Genomic DNA, 8776 nt, shown 5'->3' on the forward strand with positions numbered 1-8776 from the left:
TCAAAAACAGCAAAAACCCTCAAGTGCTTACTGAATACAAAGTACATTCCAAGCTCCCTCATAGACTAAGGAGTACTTGGGAATAAAAGAGTCCCTACCATAAAGGTGTACACACACACACACACACACACACACACACACACACTCCATAAATAATAAATAAATAAATAAATAAATAAATAAGGCTAATTTTAAAGTCATAACTAAGGGGTGTGTGTTTGAGACGGGGTCTTAAGATGCCCACAGTGACACATACCTATGATCCACGTGCTTAGGAGGTAGAGGGGGGATAAATATGAGTTCCAGCTCAGCCTGGTCTATGTAAAGGGATCCTTTCTCAAATAATTAAATAAAAAAATTAAAGTTAACAAAAAAGGAAATAAAAAGAACTTAGAATGTCAGAAGTTTATCTATTATCCTGCATATTAGATTTAACAGCTTATGACTTGAGGGCTAATGTTGGTCCATAGGTATGTTTGCTTAAACTTATATTATTGAGTTGGTTTGTGAGGGGAATCGCGATATTTTTAGATTTTTTTTTTTGTTTTTTTTTGTTTTTCGAGACAGGGTTTCTCTGTATAGCCTTGGCTGTCCTGGAAGTCACTCTGTAGACCAGGCCGGCCTCGAACTCAGAAATCCACCTGCCTCTGCCTCCCAAGTGCTGGGATTACAGGTGTGCACCACCACCGCCCAGCAAAAAAAAAAAAACAGCAAGTTTTATGAATCTGTGCTTTCAGCTTATCCTTTAAAGGATTGCATGTATTTATAAGTAGGGGTGAGTGTGGGAGTCTGTGTGCTGTGATGTGGCTGTGGAATTAAAGGATTGCTTGAGGAGTCTGTTCTCATTCTATCGTATGTGGGGATTGAACTCTGGTGGCCAGACTTGGCAGCCGTGCTCTAAAGTGAACCAGCTCATGGAAGACTTATCTTCAGAATCACACGGGCTAGAAACATGGACCTGTGTTCCAGTACTGCACCAAACAGTGGGAATAGCAAAACAAAAACAAGCAAACCCCCAAACCTAGCCCTTTAGTGAATATGTGTGCTCCCCAACTTGCCACAATTGTATTGTCTTTTTTTTGTTTATTTGTTTTGTTTTGTTTGAGACAGGGTTTCTCTGTGTAGCCCTGCCTGTCCTGGAACTCACTCTGTAGACCAGGCTGGCCTCGAACTCAGAAATCCGCCTGCCTCTGCCTCCCAAGTGCTGGGATTAAAGGCGTGCGCCACCACCATCCCGGCATGTCCTTTTGTCTTACATAGACTTTCACTCGTTACATTTCCTTTATGGTCTCTGTAGGTATGTGAGTCCCCGACTTCTGTTGTAGACAGGAAGGAAGTGATGACCATTTTTATGTACTTCTTCAATGAGCAGCTCATTAAGTGTGTGTGAGGTTGCTCAGTGTTAGTGTCAGTGTCAGTGTTAGTGTTAGAGACGCGTGAGCCCCTGCTGTGCAAGTGGTGGGAGCAGAAGAGTGCTGGGAGGAGTGTCTTTGGAAGATGGTCGGCCTGGGTTTCAGAACAGCATCCGTGGTGGCTGACAGACTAGTTTAGGAACCATAGCAGCTCAAGTCTGAAGTAGTAAGGACCAGAATTTAGTTATCCTCAGAACTAGGAGGAAGGAGGAAGAGGGGAAGAATGTCGTAAATGAAGACTTGGTAAGACTGTTGAATATAGACAGCAAGAGAGAATAAAGTTAAAAACTTGAACAGTTTGAGTTCCTTATGAGGAAAGTTGTGGAGCCCCTGAGAAATGGGAGATTAGTCAAAGGATCTGCTCACTCTCTTTGTAAAGGTGTGGAGAGAGCTGGAGGGTGCTAGCGAAAAGCCAGATCACAGGAGCTCTGGTTGCCATTGCTGTATATGCAATTTAATTTTTGATTTTGTGTGTGTGTGTGTGTGTGTGTGTGTGTGTATCTGTCTCTCTGTGAGTGTGTGCACATGAGTACAGGTGCCTGAGGAGGCTAGGGATGTCAGATTCTTTGGAATTGGAGTTACAGGCAATTGTGAGCCTCTAGGAAGCCAACTCAAACTTGGGTCCCGTGGAAGAACTGCAGTGGTTTTTAATTGCTGAGTTGTATCTCCAGCTTCTCTCTCTCCCTTTCCCTCTCCCTGTCCATCTCCCTCTCCCTCTCCTCCTCCCTCTCCCTCTCCTTCTCCCGCTCTCCCTCCCCCAGTGTGTGTGTGTTTAAAGGAAAACATATGAGAAATCCCACTACATCCTAGGATTCTAAGGGATACCAGAAGTTTATAGTTAACAAAGTGTAAGAAAGCCTCCATTGAGGTGCTGGAGAGATATGACTCTGGTACATAAGGTTCCGACTTGGTACTTGTTGTTTAAGCATGAGAATCTGAGTTTGGATTCCCAGCATCCACACAAGAAGCCAGGCATGGAAGTCCATGCTTCTGACCTCAGGCGCTGTGGAGTAGAGACAGGCAGATCACAGGGCCTTGCTGCCAGTCATTCTAGCTCAAACAGTGAGCTTTGCAGTCAGCAAAAGACCCTGTCTCTATAGAGTGAAAAGGCTTCCCCTCTGACTTCCACCTGCATTGCACACTTAGGTGTGCACATACACATGGACATGTGCACTGAGGGGCATATGTCACCACAGCCAAATTTTAGTATATGTCAGACTTGGACACGGATCTGTTTAGGGCTGTGTAGGGTTACATAGTGGAGTCTGTCTCCAAAAAAAGGTACTGAGCCCTGTATATGATGTCTTCCTCTATGCTCTTACTTGTGAGAAAGTTTAATTTATATGTGAGGGACAGTGAGAGATTCACAATAATAAATGATAAAATAGGGTAAAGAGAACTATACTTTGATAAGAAGATATTTGAAACTTATGAATTGTTCATCTGTAGAAATTTCCAGTTAAGTGTTTTCCAACGGCAATTATCTGGGAATAATTGAAATTTTGTTAGGCAAAACCGTGGATAAAGGGGACTGCTGTAAATGCTTCCCACAGTAAATATGAGTTTCTGAGGTAGAGATAGCTTATCACCTCATATTTTCACTGTTTGTTTATTGGGGTAGTCTAAATCCCTCTCCAGTTAATGATGTATCTTATCTAAAAGACTGATTCTTCATGTGTACCTAAGACAAGACCTTGTGATTGTGAGGGAGGGGGGCAATAACAGCAGCTGTCTCTGGAAGGTAATCACTGTAGCTTACGCAGTCAGGCTTAAACAATGGAGAATGAAGGCTTGCACTGCCAGATTCACTTTGATATAAAACCCACAGAGTCTCATTGTACAGAATGAGCCTTATGGGCACTGGTGGTCTGTGTCTGATGCTGTTCTGACGGGAATCAAATACAGAAGGAAGGAATCCGAGCATAAGAAAGAGCTTTACGTTTGTCGTGACTGCCAGCACATCAATTCTCAGCCTTTCCTGGGAGTTAGAGGATTTGATTGAGGGTTGGAGGGATTTATGAAGAAGGAGGGATCATAAAGAACCTACGGTTCACTACTCTTCTGATGGTGGTGGGGTCCGACTAGTGTGGTGAGGTTTGGGCTGAGCCCTTGAAGACAGAAGGCCTTCCCTGACCCCCAGTGTGAGATGAATCTCCACACTGGTGAAGTCTGACTGTTTTTTGCTCTGTTTCCATTTACACAGGTTTAAAAATAACTCCTTGCTGGTGCTTTGATAAAAATTGATTTTTCATTAAGCCTTCGTATTGATACTTCAAATGACATGTGGTTCAGTGTTTTTGTGATTTTCAAAGCTGTGTTGGTTGTCAGTCTTAACGCTTTTTACCAAATACCTCTTCAATACACTATTATTCTACTACTGATTGGTGAGAAACATTTTTATGCGTGTACTGTAAAGTAAGTTCCTTTTCTGTTTATATTTTTCTCCTGCGTATTTAGTGTCAGTAGATTGTTCAATTATTTACTAATAGAAATAATGACTTATATTTTACTCTTTCAGAAATGTGCCTGACTTTTATTTGAAATTTTTAACCTGATTTTGCTAGTAGAAATGAGCAGAATATTGTGTGCTATGTAGTTTTTAAAATTGGATTCTTGGGGCTGGTGAGATGGCTCAGCGGTTAAGAGCACTGACTGCTCCTCTAGAGGTCATGAGTTCAAATTCCAGCAACCACATGGTGGCTCACAACCATCTGCAATGAGATCTGATGCCCTCATATGGGTGTCTGGAGACAGCTACAGTGTACTCATAATAAATAAATAAATAATCTTAAAAAAAGTTTAAAAATAAAATAAAATAAAATAAAATTGGATTCTTTTCCTTAAGTAAGATGATGAGACTATTGACATAAAGTAGGAAACTTTAAGGGATTTTAAAAACCAACATTACATTTTTACTAATTTTCTTCTTTTTTATTGGCTTTTTGTTCTTGTTTGTGGAACTCTGGAACTTCCTAGGTAGACCAGGCTGACCAGGAGCTCACAGAGATGGAACCTTAGTGAGACCTTGGGAGTTCACCCTGTCTCCACTGCATTCTCCCTCAGTCCATCCGAGATGCGTTCACTCGTGTCTAGGGTGTCTGTGCGTGTTATCCATGCCCACAAGCTTCGGATAGCATGTGCTCCAAGGCTCTGACCTTGGCATTGGTTATGTCCCAGCCTGGATGAGGCTTTGTTGACTGTGAACTCACCCACGTTTACCTTGTTAGGTCCATCTCCCTTTTGCCTAGTGTGGCCTTGTCAAGTTTATTATTCAAAACTGTTATCCGAGTTGCATTTTAAACTTGCCCTTGCTTAATGTTTAACCTTGTTAAAGACAGCTTTGCTGTGGCCTCGGATAAGTTGGCAGTAGGCTGGCTTCCTTGTTACTGTTTTCAGAACTCTAGGTGGACTTCCCTAGTATCCTACCTATTCTGTTGTTTTCAATTATTGGCAAATATTGTCCTTTTATCCAACTTAATCAACACTGCTATTTGCTTAGAGGGAGAATAAAGGGACTTTAATAATTACTTTAGGGTGTCACCATGGAGCCATACAGGAAAAGCATGCCTGTTCCTTTAACAGTCTGAGGTAGTGTATCCAGAAGGACTTCCTCACATTTGCCCTCTTTATTCTGAAACACCCATACTTTCTAGGCATACATTTCCCATGAGTCACCTCGTCAGGATTTACCTTGGCCCTTAGTCCCTTGAAAAGCTTCCCTGATCTCCTATCCCATCCTTCCCCTTCTAACACTCACCAGCTCTCACCCCTCCTGGCTCCTTGCACACATCTCTGCCAGAGAACTTATCCCAACACATGGTAGCCATTAGTGTACCCATTTTCCCAGTAAGTCTCCCCACTAAAACTGATAACCTTTATAGATCTATGCTCTAGCCTGATGCCTGACATATTAGACACTTAGTCGGAAAACCAATGCCCAGCTTTCTAGAGTCCAACCTGGGAATGGAAGGTGTCTTTAGGTTTCTACCATTTATGCAATATTAAAAACAACCCCAAGGACTGGAGAGATGGCTCAGTGGTTAAGAGCATGTTTTGCTCCTGTAGAGAGCCTGTTTTGGACCCCAGCACCTAGATGGTGGCTCATGGCTATCTGGAACTTTAGTTCCGTCATGTACAGTGCCTTCTTTTGGCCTTCTTGGGCACCCACAAACACATGGCAGACACAACAACGTGGGCACTTACACAGAAGTAAAAAACAAAATATTCAAAAAAACAAAATTCAAGGACTTCTTTTTATTTACTTATTTTTGTTTGTTTAGTTTTTTGAGACAAGATCTCATTACTTGCCGGGCAGTGGTGGCGCACGCCTGTAATCCCAGCACTTGGGAGGCAGAGGCAGGCGAATTTCTGAGTTTGAGGCCAGCCTGGTCTACAGAGTGAGTTCCAGGACAGCCAAGGCTATACAGAGAAACCTTGTCTCAAACCCCCCCCCCCCAAAAAAAAAAGATCTCATTACTTGCTCATGCTGGCTTTGAACTGACTGTTATCCCTGGGTGATTTCAGACTTGCAGTCCTTATATTGAAGGCTCCTGTATGCTCAGATCACAGGCCTTACCAAGCCCCTCTAGAATTTAATTCTTAGGTAACTTCTGCCCGATGGGGCTTTGGTGCTGCACACCTTTCATCTCAGAACTGGGGAGGCAAAAACAGGAGGATATCAAAATTCAAGACCAGCTTGGTCTACAAAGCTCCAGGACAGCCAGAATTACACAAAGAAACCCTATCTCATGGGAGAAAAAAGAGAAACATCTGCCCAATGAACAATAATTCTGTTGGGTAGAATTTAACAATTATAAAAGTAAATGAAGCAATCATGTATGCAGAAGAAAGGTGGAGAAGTTAAGAGTGAAAGATAGGAGGAGAATGAGTTAGCAAAAATCTACTTAGTTACAAAGGAGCACAGGGTGACTCATTTGTGAAGCCAGGCTTGATTCAGACGGGCTGGACAGGGAGCAAAGAGCAAAGGCAATCCACGGGGAACGCAAGCACTCAGAGCAAACGGGCAGACAGGAGCTGGTGAGTACCTGAGGGAGCCCAGGGCCTCTTGCGTTATAGTCTCCCGTGTTCTAGAGGGCATGGAGGACTGGGGAATAAGCAAAACGTCAGGCTCTAGAAGGCTAGGCACGGGGACTAGTGTTTGGTTATAAACAAACGTGACACACTCAAGAGGTCAAGGCCGGAGGATCTGAGTTAGAGACCTTAGCAGAATACAAACAAACCCAAACCAACTTTCAAAAGACTGGAACAGCAGGTGGGAAGGCAAGACCTGGTACCAAATATTTAAATCAACTGAAGGGCTATGTTGGGGAAGAAGAGAAAGAGCAAGAGATTATTGAAGAGAACAATTTGAAAAGAATGGATTTAAATATGTTATCTAAATATATTATTTTATTCTCTCCAGTCTGTAAAAGGAAACAACTGTCTACATTATTTTGAGTAGCATATAAAACTTGACACATTTGGAAAAAATGAAACCTTTGTGTAATCTACACATTTGGAAAGAGACTCTGTCCTTGGCTCGTGGAGTCACGTTCTCCAGTGTGGGGTGATTAATCCCTTGGGAAAAAGTCAAGCTCCTATACTGTGTTAAATCGACCTAGAGCCTGAGCTGTGAGGTCTGATTTTATCTCTTCAGAGTATTTATCCAGTGCCTACTGTGTATTATCAGTCTTCTAGCGATGAATATATCAGGGGCAAAACTCAAAAATCCCTGTGGATGGGTAGCTCGCATGGGGATAGAAGTGGAGAAAGGAGGAACATGGAGATAGAAATAGACCGGTGTTGGAAGGGAAAACGCACTGTGGGGAACAGTGAAGGGTGAGCATGTGGCCAGCTGAGTTACATCTTTTGAAAAGGACAGGGAGCATTTAACTGAGAAAGTGGCACATGAGTACTGGCTGTTAAAAGTGACTGAGCAAACTGTGCAAGCAGGTCACAGGAAGTGCAGTGCCTCCTATAAGGTCACATCACAAGCCCTTCTAACACCATTTTCAACATAACCAGACTTAAAGCAGCAGGAGATTGCAAATGCTGTTAGAAAGGCAGGTTCTGAGGGCAAAGGGCATCTTGTGTGTCTGCTTGCTTTCTTGTAAACCTTTTACTTGACCTTCTACTTACACAAATATGACTCTGCAGTTTCTCATTCCATTGAAGCAGATACTGCATGTGTTACCCCCTTTTAATCTCTTCTGGAAGAAAACAAATGTTTACGTAATGAGATGTTCGCTGGACTGGTTTGTGGAACCAACAGTGATATAGAAAATCTGAACAACCCCTGAAGGAGTTGAGCGACAGATTGAGAAAGCTGGCACCTGGGCCATTCAGAGAGAAGGGGGACCAAGTGTTAAACTCTGAAACAGCCAGGCATGGAGGTGTCTGCTGTTAATTACAGCATCGGGACTCGGAGCAGGTTGACCTCTTAGAGTTCAAGCCCAGCTAAGATGACATAAGAAAAACCTTATCTCAAAAAATAAGCAAGAAAATCTAAAACAGCATTTCTGTTTTCAGCGTTTTAAATTGACCCACGTGACCAGCTCACTTGCTGTAAGAGAAGACTCGGCCAAAGGCAGGACTTTAAGGAGTGAGTACAGATCTGGCTGATTGCGTGGGATGGGGCTTTCTTTGTTTGGGATTCTGAAGGATTAACAATAATCATTGTTTCCTTCCCTACATAATAGCTTTCATTCTTGGCCATAAGGATAGAAGTTGAACCTTGGTGTTCAAATAGATCCTCAATAGTATGTTAGTATAACTGTAGTTCTTTTAAATATTCTTAAAACTGCAAGTGCAATTAACTTCCATTTGCTTTACTTTATGTAATGTATCATTTCTGGGGAGAGGAGTGTTTTGATTAAACAAAGGAGACTAATCATGGACCTATATACTCCAAATACACCAAGTATTCTAGTAACGTTATCTGCTGAAATAGAGGGCCTAGGAAATAGCTTTGATCCCATCTTGTGAATTAACTAGCAGTTGTGACTTAACACAAAAAATGCAGAAATGAAAGTGGGATCAGAAGACTCTTTGGAATAAATATATAGTTGCCGACTAAGCAAGACTTAACCATTGGAGGATAGCTGTCAGGAAAACATACGACCTAAAGCTGGAGATAGCTGGAAATGCCCAGTCCTTTTCTGGTTGTCACAGTTGGTATACTGGGCAGAGGTGGAGTGAAGCTTTCTATGGGTGTCTAGTCAGTGTAGACCAGATGCTGCTAAATGACCTCCTCTACACAGGACAGCTGATGACTAGGGACCGCCAGCCGCAGACGGTGGTGCTCAGGCTGATGACTAGGGACCGCCAGCCGCAGACGGTGGTGCTCAGGCTGATGACTAGGGACC

At 42.8% G+C, this 8776-nt stretch overlaps 1 protein-coding gene across 4 annotated transcripts in view; it reads left to right on the top strand.

The window, feature by feature from the left end:
• Entpd5 (ectonucleoside triphosphate diphosphohydrolase 5 (inactive)) overlaps nucleotides 1-8776 on the top strand; it is a 36982-nt gene that overhangs the window by 5062 nt on the left and 23144 nt on the right. For 2 of the 4 annotated variants that reach the window (XM_028771946.1, XM_028771947.1), the window contains exon 3: nucleotides 7941-8013. The gene's annotated coding sequence lies outside the window, so the exon portion shown is untranslated. Of the gene's footprint in view, nucleotides 1-6344; nucleotides 6450-7598; nucleotides 7843-7940; nucleotides 8014-8776 lie in introns of those variants that run through there. The other 2 variants (XM_028771948.1, XM_028771949.1) reach the window with 2 other exon arrangements.

The sequence above is a fragment of the Grammomys surdaster genome, unplaced genomic scaffold (assembly GCF_004785775.1).
Source record: "Grammomys surdaster isolate TR1022 unplaced genomic scaffold, NIH_TR_1.0 210, whole genome shotgun sequence".
Classification (NCBI taxonomy): Eukaryota; Metazoa; Chordata; class Mammalia; order Rodentia; family Muridae; genus Grammomys; species Grammomys surdaster.